We start from the raw sequence: 13101 nt of genomic DNA on the forward strand, positions 1-13101 counted from the left end.
ACAGGATGCCTGGTGAGGGACTGGGTCCCAGGACCCCGGGATCATGAAGGCAGAGTCTTAACCGACTGAGCCACCCAGGCGCCCCTCCCCTGTTCATTCTGTAGCTTAACTAGATTAAACACATACAAGACCGCATAAGGACGCAGGATCCCCTAAGACTAATCCAGGATCTTTGGCCAAATATGATTGATTGGTAATCAAACTAGATCAAGAGGGGCAGTGAGGTTTTGGGGGAAAAGTTAGTGGTTCTAGAGAAAGGAAAGCAGCTGGTGATTGCTGACTGCTAATCAGGGGCTGGCCACTGCGCTGAGAGCTTTATAGAGATGAACCCTGGGCATTTACTTGTTTATTTATTTTTAGCAAATGAGGAAATCAACACTCAAAAAGCTGGGGCAACTCAGTCCAAGTCCTGCAGTTACAAGTGTTGGGAGTAACGGCACCATCACAGATCTGTATCACTCCACAGTTCAAAAGGGAGGGGGGAGAGAGAGAGAAAGCGGCGCCCCTCCCCTCAAAGACATTTGTTTGAAAGGAGGTAGATGAATTTACATGCAACTACCGCAAGGAACTGACGAAAGGACATAAGATGACTTTTAGTGGCTGTTAAAATTCTCATTATGTTTGGGAGGATGAATCTTGTTAACGGGTCCAGAGAAACTCACTCTTAGGGAAAAAGTATAATCAGATATTAAACATTTGTGTGACTAATTTTGTTTGGCTGACACCGAAGGCCAGTGTATTTTCTTGGGGTAGCCTTAAATATAATAAATTGGTGTTTTAAATATAATATTAGCTGCATAATTTTATTCTGCTTTGTTAGCTTATGCTAGCCCAATAAAATCTGACAACGGAACAAAAGACCCTCCTTGGGGTGATATTTTAATTGTCATAAAAATGTCATATAGATTAGGGGGCCAGCTGAGCCCTTATAGTTTCTCAGGGACTAGAGAAACCATTAAAAAATGCATATGCTATTTCCAACATAAAATACTGGACATGATTCCAGCCATAATGTTCTTTTTATGTGAATTTTGCCAAATACGAAGCCATGAATTATATTAATTCCCAGAAATCATCTTCCAAAAAGCTTACATGAAATATTAGAGACTTTTTTCCCCTCCTCCTCTTTCCTCTTTCCTCCCTGCCTGCCCACCCCTGTCTGCTTGTTATTATGGGGAATTTTGAATTAATACAAAAGTGCACATAATTGTATAAAAAAATCCGGACACCAAAACATTTATTTCTATAGCAATTTCTGCCCCTCGGCTGCTGCTACATCTCGAGTCAAACTTTGGTTTCTGGCCAGCTTCTCCCGCAGCAGTTGAGACACATGCAATGAATGGGTTTCTCCGCGCAGCTGTGATTACCTCCTTCCTTGGAGGATCCATGAGCCCTTCCCTGGCCAGCAGGAAATCCACAGAGAATATTAGACTGAGGTCCGTGAGAGTCTAGAGTCGTTAGCAAACTATAGCCTGCAGGTCTGCCCCGGCTGCTACCTGCTTTGGTAAAGAGAGCTTTCCCAGGGGCGCCTGGGTGGCTCAGTGGGTTAAGCCTCTGCCTTAGGCTCAGGTCATGATCTCGGGGTCCTGGGATCGAGTCCCGCATCGGGCTCTCTGCTTAGCGGGAAGCCTGCTTCCCTCTCTCCCTCTGCCTGCCTCTCTGCCTACTTGTGATCTCTGTCTGTCAAATAAATAAATAAAATCTTAAAAAAAGAGAAAGAGAGAGCTTTCCCAGAACCCTGCCATCCCTGTTCGATGACTGTCCCCTAGGCTGCCTCCCTGAGACACAGGCAGACGCAGATGGTTGTGACAGACGCCCTATGGCCTGCAAAGTGGAAAATACTTGCAGAAAAATGGTCTATCCCCTGCTTCTATCCCCCCTGTTGTTGTTCAGACAAAGGTATTAAATTAGGTCAGCATCTTTGTTGGTGGGGGTCCAGTCGGAACAACGGAGCGCCTGCCAGATGAGAACTGAGTGCTGGAAACGGGACCCAGGCTGAGAGAACATTTCCCATCTGGAATCTGCTGGTCATCGTGGCCAAGGGAAGGAGAGCCATCCACGGCTCTTAAAGCTTCTGCCTGCAAGTGACACATCTCACATCTGTCCACATTTTATTGGCTAAGGCAAATCAGATGGCCGAGGCTTCGGAGGGGGCACGAAGTGCGATTCTGCCATTGCTAGGACTAAGTCAGCCCAGCACTCCCCAGATCCACCGTCCGCCTGGGACAAGGACTCAAAACCCAGATGAATCAGTGCCATAAGCAGACGCGCTCACACACGTCAAATACTGACTTTTTTCTCCCTAAAGGAATGACAACATTTCTCGTATTTTAATTGACTTGCACTCTTGCGTTGTGTTCAAGACACTGAAGACTTGGCTGAGGAGTTTCCCTCTGAAGACTTCAAATGCCTTTCCTCTTTGTCAACGTCACGTCTATAAATCACTGTGTTCGCGAAAAGAACGAAAACACACATGTCTGTACCTAATTAGAATTCCTTTTGTTTCACCCAGACTATTAGGAGGGACTTTAAACACATGAGCAGGAGAAAGAAGCAAAACAACGGCACTTGCGTACACTTGGAGCTCGGAGGACAACTTCTACGTGTTTTAATTTGCAGGTGCGGCCCCAGTGACGCAAAGAGGCAGAAGAGCTTTCTCTCTGCCCTTCTCCGTCATCAGTCTGTCCTTCCTGTGAAAGCTCTGCTCTTCTGAACGTGGTTCATTCACGTCCCTCCTTTGGGCAGCTGGTGGTGAAGACAGGGAAGGTCTGGAAAGAGGTAGACGAGGGCGTCCTGAGGCCCCATCTAGCTCACTGCCTGTTCTTGTAAATAAAGTTTTATTAGAACACAGCTGTGCTCACCACATACCTGGTGTTCGCGGCCGTTCTTGAGATGCCGAGGCCCAGCTGAGTAGATGTGACAGAGACCGGCTTGCAAAGCTGAGAACATTTACCGTCTGGCCCTTTGCGGACCAGGTTTGGGGACCCTGCGCTTACGGTCTTTCTCATCTTCAGAGAGAAACTCAGGAGTCCTCACTGACGTTCCCTCCACCAACTGGCCACCAGGACCCACTGAGTCTATCTTCTAAACACCCCCCAGATATGTGGCCTCCCGTCCGTGTCTGCTTTCCCTTCAAACCCTCGTCGTGTCTCGTCTGAGCTGCCTCTAAGTGGCCTCCTGGCGCCTTCCGTCCCGACTCCGCGCTACCGGATACCCCGCACTCACGCCAAGGTGCCTTCCTTGAGCCAGATTTGATACACGAGTGTACTTGAAGTTCTTCAGTGTGTCCTCACCTCCTTGAGGGTCCCGTTCAGACATCGTGGCAAGGAGTTTAGGTGCCTTCGGGAAATGGCTCTTGCTTACCTCTCCAGCCCGATCTCTCAACCTCCGGGCTCCCGGCTCAAGCCAGCGCGTACCTTTGCCCATGGGGTTACCTCTGACCTCAGTGCTTTGTCTATCTGGATGCCGCTTCCTTCTTTCCTTCATCCTTTTTTTTTTTTTTATTTTTTTTTAAATTTATTTATTTGTTAGAGAGAGAGAGCGAGCGAGCGAGCGAGCAAAGGCAGACAGAGAGGCAGGCAGAGGCAGAGGGAGAAGCAGACTCCCCGCCGAGCAAGGAGCCCGATGTGGGACTCGATCCCAAGACGCCGGGATCATGACCCGAGCCGAAGGCAGCCGCTTAACCAACTGAGCCACCCAGGCGTCCCTTTCCTTCATCCTTTAAATTGGAGCTCAGGAATCTCTTCTTCCTCTTATCTACACCAGATGATAAATGTTAAGTAAACCCATTGTGATAATCATTTCACAAAATATATCAATCAAACCATCATTCTGAACACCTCATACAGTCGATTATTTCTCAATAAAACTGGAAAAAATATATAAATTTCTGTTGGAAATAGTACTGGTGGTGGGGCGCCTGGGTGGCCCAGTCAGTGAAGCATCCGCCTTCGGCTCAGGTCATGATCCCAGGGTCCTGGGATCGAGTCCTGCATCGGACTCTCTGCTCGGCGGGAAGCCTGCTTCTCCCTCTCCCTCTGCCCCTTACCCCTGCTAGTGCTCGTTCTCTTTCTCTCTGTCTCACAAATAAAAAAATAAATAAAATCTTAAAAAATAATACTGGTGGCTAGTTTTCATATCTGTATACCAACCTGGGCTATCACTATGTACATCTATCTAATATACACACATACATTATAATATATCTATATATAAATATACATATTTATACATACATATTTATATACATATATAGATTTATATATGTATATTATATATACATATTTATATATATTCAATATACATATTTATATATAGATATATGTGTGTGTATGTGTAAATACACCCACACGTAGCCCAAGAGGTGGCCATGGAATGTACACCGTTGAGAATTTTTCAAGTTAAAATTTGACTCTAACCCTTAAGGTTTCTTTAACGTCGAGGACAGACAAATTGTTGAAAAATATTGGTAAACATTGCCCACCGATGATCTGCTTAATTGCTCGTGTGAAAAGATTTGGACTCCGCAGGCTCTGCTTGCTGATCCCGCTTTCCTTCCACTAACCTGCTCTCGTCTCCAGCATCTGCTCCGGTGACTGACCCCCCATCGCGTGGCGGCTAGCCTTTTCCTCACCACCTGGCCCCGACTCTGTGTCCATCATACATACGGCTTTTAGTCAAAGAGCTGCTTCTGCCCTGGCACTCTCAGACACGCACGTGTGCACCTACATGTCAGCCCCACAGCCTTCTGCGTGGAAACGGGGCATATGGCAGGCAGATCTTCCTTTCATCGGGATCAGGTTCAAGGCACCCGTTGCGTGAAGTTCACCGGATGATGCCCTGATCAAAGACTGGGTTCCTGGTCGCTGATATCAGCCCCTCCATTTCCCAGGTTCAGTTTTTTTTTTTTAAGATTTATTTTACTTACTGGACAGAGAGAGAGACAACGGGAGAGGGAACACAAGCAGGGGGAGAGGGAGAGGGAGAAGCAGGCTTCCCGCTGATGTGGGGCTCCATGCCAGGACTCTGGGATCTCGACCTGAGCCGGCGGCAGACGCTTAACGACTGAGCCACCCAGGTGCCCCTCCCAGGTTCAGTCTGAATCAAGTTAGGCCAAGTTGAAATTCTCTTTAGCAGTTGGGGCCAGGGGAAAGCAGGCTGAAGAAACAGTTCGGACAACTCTTCAGTTCCCTTTTCTTAAGCAGACAATAACGCCTTCACTAAGATCGTAGCCTAGGGGTGCCTGGGTGGCTCAGTCGGTTAAGCGGCTGCCTTGGGCTCAGGTCATGATCCCAGGGTCCTGGGGTCGAGCCCCACATCAGGCTCCCTGCTTGGCGGGGAGCCTGCTTCTCCCTCTCCCACTCCCCCTGCTTGTGTTCCCTCTCTCGCTGTGTTGCTTTCTGTCAAATAAATAAATAAAATATTTAAAAAAGAATGAAATAAAATAAAATCGTAGCCTATTGGCTGGTGAGGTGGCTGAAGTAATAATTTGCATTTTCTTGGCAATGATAACCACAGTCGTTGTAAGAACTGATCGTGTTTATTCTGGACATACTGGGGCAGGCCTCGGACATGAATGATCTCATTAGTTCATCCTTGGATGCTAGTAAAATGGCCAAAACAGTCACTTGAGGGAGAAAAAAGGGACAACAGGCTGTAGCGCGCGTGCTCTCTCTCTCTCTCTCTCTCTGACTTTTAAAATTATTTTTCAATTTTATAACTTATTTTGAAATAGTTTAAAACTTACACAAAGTTGGAAAAATAGCACAGAGTTCTTGTATATCCTTTACCCAGCTTTCCCAATGATAATATCTTATATAGATACCGATTCATTGTCAAGAGCTTGTGCGTGCCTGTGTGTGTGCATGTGCGTGTGTGTGTGCACGCGCGCACGCGCGCGTGTGTGTTTCTATGAAATCTGGTTGTGTGCGTCGATTCCAGAAGCCATCGAAGTCAGGGAAGGGAATTGTTCCATCACCACAAAGAAACTCCTTCTTGTTACACCTGAACCACTGCCATCTGTTCTCCCTCACTATGACTTTGTGACTTCACAGTGGTTTTATACGCATGGAATCACACAGTATGTAACCCTTTGACATTGGTTTTGTCACTCAGTATACCCTTGAGATCCATCCGAGCCGCTTGTATCAGTGTTATTTTTTGCATCGTTTATTAAAAAGAGACTTTTTCGCAGAGTCCTACCTGGAGTGTTCAGACTTCAGCCAACCGCTGCTCGGTTCTTCGCCGCGTAACCAGCAGGGTCCCCTTTAGGCAAGGTCAGCCGTCGGGCAACCCGGGATCTAGGGGGTTTGCCTTCGCAAAGAGTTTTCTGGCTTCAATCCCCTCTCGCCTCTCACCCGAAGTATGTGATCTTCCTTTAGCACCTCGTCTTTTCTTTCCGTCCTTTCCAGAGGCCTCTTGCTCGCTCTTAGCCCCTGAGATGAGCCCTTGTGACAAGGGCTTAGATAAGCAGGTTACTTATTTGAGAGGTGATTGTGGGAAGCAGGAGTGGGGGAGGAAGTAGAACTAGGGAGGGAGGAAGGGAGGGTGGAGAAACGAATACAGAGCACGTGAATGAGGGCGTTGTAGCTGTGGACACCTAGGGTTCAGCCCTACCGGGGACTCCTGCACAATGGTGTAGAACGTGCCCCAGAATTGCCATTCTGAAACACGGGAGCTGCAGGCGTGTATCCCCCCATCTGTCCTTAGGTGAGGGTTGTTTCAAGCACACGATCCCCCTGCATTTCTGGACGGTACCTGCTCAAGTGGATTAGTGAGGTCAGGCTCTGCAGAGACAACTTGCCCCCCCAGCAAAGCAGATGGACAGACACAGCCCGGTGTGGAGGCGAGAGAGCAGAGGTGAGCTGGAGCTAGTGGGCACCCAGCAGAGTCAGACGGGGGCGAGACTGAGATGTCTCCAGGACACCCTTGGTGGCAAGAGCTCTCACGCTGATTTCCACATTTTCTGAGACTGGCTCAGGACCCTGCGACAGGCTGTCTTCTTGTGGTCATGGTTAACGGACTATTGCGCTCTCTCGAGTTGTTCCAGCAGGTAACTTGGAAAGCCTATAATTACTTGGAAGGATTTTATCTACGTAATTAAATTAATCGAAACCTAAATCTCTCTTTCACCCTGAGCAGCTTCAAATAATTTACATAATTTTTTTTCACCCCAGTGCCTTATCCAAGTTCCCAAGCTGCTGTTTTTCTAAACAATTCTTTGCCGGGGGTGCTGGGGGGCTCAGTCGGTTAAGTATCCGACTCTGGATTTCCGCTCACGTCCTGATCTCGGGGTCGTGAGATTGAGCCCCACATCAGGCTCTGTGCTCTGCGCCGAGTGTGTTTGAGGATTCTCTCTCCCCGTTTCCCTCTCCCCCTCAAAATAAATAAATAAATTTAAATAGTCCTTCGCTTTTTGGTGGCCATCGCCATGCGCTACCGCTGTGGTTTCTATGTTTATCTGCCTCTTCCGTGAATTTCCTTGCCGTCAGCCTTGGAGTGTTAACCTCTTTGCATCCTGGGCTACTAGCACACTGTCCCACACGTGGTTGGCGTCCGTAAATGTTCGCCGCTGAGGCTGGGGAGTGAAAGGGAGGAGGGGTGGTGCAGAGAGAAGAGCAGGGCCGTGGAGGTCAAGGTTAAATCTCGGGTCAGTGACTTTAGGGAAATTGCACTAACAATTTACACCAACATTCTTCTCCCCAAAAGACTAACTGGCTCAGAGGGGTTGGGTGAGGCCAGAAGGCCCTACAGAGGAAAAGACAGGTCTGTTGTAGCCGGTGGCGGCTGCTTCCTCCCGGCTTCATTGGTGGCCTGGTTGGTGGGCGCCTCCTAGACCTCCCGCTGTCTCTCTGGCTCTTCCCCTTTCCCTGTTTCACTTTATGAACAATGCTATTAAGAACAAATTCGCCCAGTTTCAGGAGCAAACGAGCCCAAAACTTAGAACCTTCAAACGACGATTTGTTATTAGTTACAATTGGGGCCACGCTCTGATGGGCTCTGATAGACCGTTCTCTTGCTGCACACGTGTGTGTGTGTGTGTGTGTGTGTGAGCTAGGGGCATTCATTTGGCTGCATCACAGGGCAGCTGGGCGGTGCCAGAACATTCCAGAAAGCTTTGCCTCTATGCGTGGGGACCTCGGTGCTTCTCCACTAGCTCAGTTGGTTTCTCTCTCTCTCTCTTCCAGTCTCTCTGTTTCCACATGGCTAGTCTGGTCTTCCTTGCAACAGGGTGTGAGAGTTTGGACTTTTCCTGACCACGGTGGTCCGATTTCTAGCATGGTGGCTGATTGCCAGGAGGAAGGAAACAGATGCTGTCAGTATTATTAAGATCTGGGCTCAGAAGTCCCAGAATGTCTCTTCCACGACAGTCCTATTGGCCAAAGTAAACCACGGGCAGCCGGGCTTCGAGTGGGGGGAAATGGAGTCACCTCTTGCAGTTTGCACATACCGGGGGTGGCAGAGCTGCTGGGCCCCTCTCTCCGGACTCGTTATCACACTCACCCAAGTTCGGCGAGGGGCAGGCGTGCGCTTGACTCAGGGGAAGGCAATGTGAGGCTGTCCAGGAAACTATGCAAGCCACCAGCCACTTTCTGGAGGATCGGGAGTCAAAAGCAGGGAGGGATGGAGAGAAAGAGAGAGAGAGAGAGAGAGAGAATGAGAATGAGAATGAGAATGAGCGCACCGCAGAGCACAGCTGAAAGGGGAGGATCTATGAGAAAGAGTAGGAACCACGAGAGGCCACAGGTGAGCTGGAGACAAGGAGACGCAGAGAGAAGGGGAGATACTGAGGCACAGACCGTGACAGAGAAAGGCGGACAGCGTTCTAGTCCTTAGCGCTGACCGTAAGCTTTCAGTTCCAGGGCTACTGGCGATCAAGATGCCCCTTTTTGCCTGAGATAAGCAGGTGCGTCTCTTGTCCTTGTTTTCAGCAAAATGATTCAAGAAATGAGTTTGAATCCCAGATCTGCCACCTATCGGTTCTGCTTCCTTGGCAAGTTACTTCTGTGGTTCACTTTTCTTGTCTGCAAAGGAGAATAATAATTATGCCTGTGACATGGCTGTTTTGAGTATGACAGCATTTATGCTGTGAGGCTTAATACATTTGCAAGCTCTTGGAGCAGTGCCTAGCGTGTAACAAGCACGGTGTAAGTATTTATTTATTTTTTTAAAAATAAGGTAATGTTCGAGAGTCACGGGTTGAGAGTCTCTTTGGAAAACAAGTAAGATGTTTCATTCATTGGTTATTTTCTTCCGTAATCAAGGTAGATCAGTCCTACCAGGCTGTTACTGTGTGCCACCGAGCTGAACACATATATCTGGAGCCAAGTTGTCTACGAGGTTAGACAAAGACTGGGGGCGCAGTAAATCAGCGAAGCTGAGGCATCTTGATGCCTTATCAGGAATTTAGAGCTTCTTTGAGCTTGCCCTGTGCTCTTTTCTCCATCCTTTATCTTCCTGCTCACTTCTCCCCTTCTCAAGATAACCCAATTTCTACAATTGCCTCAATATGCGCCGGTTGACATGACATTTGGAGGGGAGAAGAATGCCAGAGAGACCCTGTTGTAACCCGCTGATTTATGGCGGGTCCGCTTCAGTGTCGCTCTCTGAGTTAACATCAAAAGAATGAAGAATGCAACCACGTTGGGCAAACAAATACACTGTTGCAAATGACTTTGCAAAAAAAAAAAGAATTTTTTTTTCCTTCTGGCCATGTATAAAATGAGCTAAAAGTGGCCCTTGGTGCGCTCTTTCAAATACCTTCGGGGCTTGCACCATATGTTCCCTACGTTTCCTTTTATCACATGTGATTGTATGTTCTAACACACAGCCATCCAAAGGGGAACCAGATGGCTGCGTGTTTCCCGGTTCGGGATTCTCCGGCAAAAAGGCAGAAGGGATCGGGGGCTGTATTTGGTTCTGATGAAACTGACAGGCCCTCGGAGGTGATAATCAGTGGCATTTAAGGAAGGCTCGCCTTTATGATAAGAAGTGTAAGTACTCGATCACGTCTGAATGTGTGTTCAGTGGGCATATCCTTGAAAAACGGATTTAATATATTCCTTTACATCTGCTCAGTTCGAATATGTCGAGACAGGCGATATTTTAAACGAGTTTCTCTCTCTGAAATATACACGTCTCAGAAAAAGCAAATCACTTCTTGGAAAGACAGTTCAAAAGGGGAATCATTTGCTCAGTGAAAAAGAGAGGACTGAACTGGAGAGAAGGAAGCCGGGAGGGAGGCGAGGTGATGGTTCTCCCCGCACGCTTGAAGGGTGCTTGCGCACCCCTGGCTTCACGTACGCGGAAACATTCCGCCCTCAGGAGCGGGAGGGGACAGCGCTGAGCAGCTGGCCATGCACGTTGCATAATGTTTCACTGTCTTGTTTGCGCTGCAACAGTCTAAAACGGACGACCACTTCAAGAAGAAGAACAAAAGGAAACAAACTCTGGTCACGTTGGTGGGCTGAGTGGGTGCTTATGCCCCCCGCAGCCCCGTTATTTCTGCGTGTTGGCTCTAGGCCCACCTGCCCATCGTAGCGTCTGTTTACGTGGCACTCTGTGACGTGGCCTTTCAAAAAGCGGTGATGTTAAGTACTCTGGGGGTGAAATACAGGTGTGCAAAAAGGGACACAATTTAAAAAAAAAAAAAGGCAGGGAAGGAGAAGAGGTCGGATCCGAACACCAGATTGTGGCAACAGTGACTTGTTTTACCACGAGCTCTGGATCGAAAGCCCCGCTCTCTTCTCGGCGCCCCCAGACTCCAGCACTTGCTGGCATGTCCTCCGCACCCCTTTTGTGTCTTGTTCTGTCCCTCTCCCTTTGGCGACCTCCAGTATATTCATGCTTCCCCCGCCACCTGGTGCTGTTGACATTCTCTCTCCCGGGGCTCCCTTTGATGTTCCGAACTGAGCCCCCCAACCCCATCCAGAAAGCTCCATCTCCAGTCCTCGTAGGCACTCCAACTCAAAACGACAGCCTGGACTGACCGTTGCCCACCCTCTCTCCCAGCTCGCCCCTCCCCCTTGAATTCCTTTCTTTGCCGATGGCCTCGTGACTTTTTCAGGGCTACAAGAACAGTTTGTCTAAAATAGAAATCTGATCATGGTGTTCCCTCAGTCGAATCCTTCAGGAGAGTTCCATGATATTTCAGATGAAGCTCAAACACATAGCAGGGCCTAGATGCCCCCCTCGCCCCCGTCCTTTCTGCCATGCTCGTCTTTCCTTTCCTGTCCCACAGGGTCTCTATCTGACTTCGCAGCTCCCCAGACAGCTTGCACACGCATCCGTGTTCCCATCTCGCCTTTCCTCACTTGCTAAGAACTGCGCATGTCCTGGCATTTCTTAGCTACCGCCTTCCTGTGAGTTCTGTCTCCAGACTGTGAGTTCGTAGGTCCAGCTGGCAGCACGGTGGGAGGCCACGATGAGGGAAAGACATCCCTGAACAAGGACTGACCCACGGGGGTTGCTCCTGCTTCGCTTTCGCCGGCCGGAAGGGAAGCGGAAGGGAAAGCCGGCAGGGCGGACAGGTGGCACTGACATTGGGGTAGAGGCTCCGAGGTCCCACGGACAGACAGGTGGACACACTAAAGGCTGTCCCGGAGAAAGGAACAAAGGGCAGAGCGTAGGCAATCGCGAATCTACTTTCTGTCTCTACGATTCCAAACATTTCTAAAAACAAAGTCACACACTCTGTGGCCTTCTGGGTCTGGATTTTTTCCACCGAGCATCGTGATCTCAAGGTTCATCTATGTCATAGCATCTGGCGATACTTTCTTCCTTTTTGGCTGGACGGTATTGCATTGAATGGGACAGACCACATTTAGTGTAAACATTCATCACTTGATAGACATTGTAGTCATTTCCCCCTTTTGGGTTTTACGAATAAAGCGGCTGTAAGCCCCATTTTACAGGTAAAGAAACTGAGGCTCAGAGGGGTTAGGTAAAACATAATAATTTATAACTGTTCCTTTTTGAACCAGAGAGACATAGGTTCGAAACTCAGCTTCATCCCTTACTGGCTATGTGACTCTGGGCCAACGACTCCTCCCCGTTAGCTTCCATAGGCGACGCAAAGCTCGAGATACATCCTCTGACTGTCCGTGTCCGTAGCAGGCCTCTTGGTGATTCATGGGAAGGTTAGGGACTTCCATGAAGAGTACTACTGGACGCCTTCACACCCAGCCCTTCCTAGGGGCTCAGTTGCTGATGCCGAATGAAGAAATGCATGGCACAGGATTTGAATTCTAGTTTGGCCACTTATCCACGATGTGACTTGGAGCCAGTCATTCGTCTGCACAGCTGGGGACAGTTGCTGTCGCCATGGTAATAAATGAGGTCAAGGGCAAGATCCAGCAGAGGTCCTAGCACGTAGGAGGGTCTCGGCTGGTGTTCGTTCTCTACCTCTTGACGTCCACTCAGCATTTCTCCTTTTAGTGCAACGCAGCACACAGCTTAGCCCCCCGAGGAAGCTTTCACCTCTGCATTTGCGCTTACCCGGAATCGTACACTTTTGACTTACACAGTATTAATATTCTATATTATTAGGAAAAGAAGAGCATTAAAAACGTAATTTCGGAGCTGCTGAGTTGGGTCAACACACAACGTGTTCCTGAAACATCTTGCTTGTCACCCGAACCTTTAGGTCTTTAATTTTTGCTAGAGCAGACCTCCCTAGACCCAATCATCTAAAAATTAAAGGCACCAAGCCTTTACACCAAGTGCGAACTGATGCTCCGGGGGTCTCGAGGTTTCTGCTGGGCGCACAGCAGAGGCCGCGTCTGCAGGCAAAGTCTCCACCGTGGGTTCCACTCATTTTGCAAGGACCGGGTGGAGGTCAGGGGTCGGGGCAGGGTGAAGGAAAATGTCTTTGAAAGAGCTCATCGGATGTCACGCAGGGATTATTCATTTACTGAAAAGTCTACCTTTGGCCTGGGGATTTACCGAAGTTGGAATTCGCTGGATGTTTCCTTTGAACTCTGCATCCAGGCATCCAGAGGAATGCGGACTCACCCCTGTGCCTCGACCCCGACCCCGCAGCCCCCGCTGCCGTGGCGTTTTTCCACACCCGATGCCAGCGTCACTGGGCTACTCGGGCTCTTC

This window comes from Martes martes (genome assembly GCF_963455335.1).
Source record: "Martes martes genome assembly, chromosome: X".
Classification (NCBI taxonomy): domain Eukaryota; kingdom Metazoa; phylum Chordata; class Mammalia; order Carnivora; family Mustelidae; genus Martes; species Martes martes.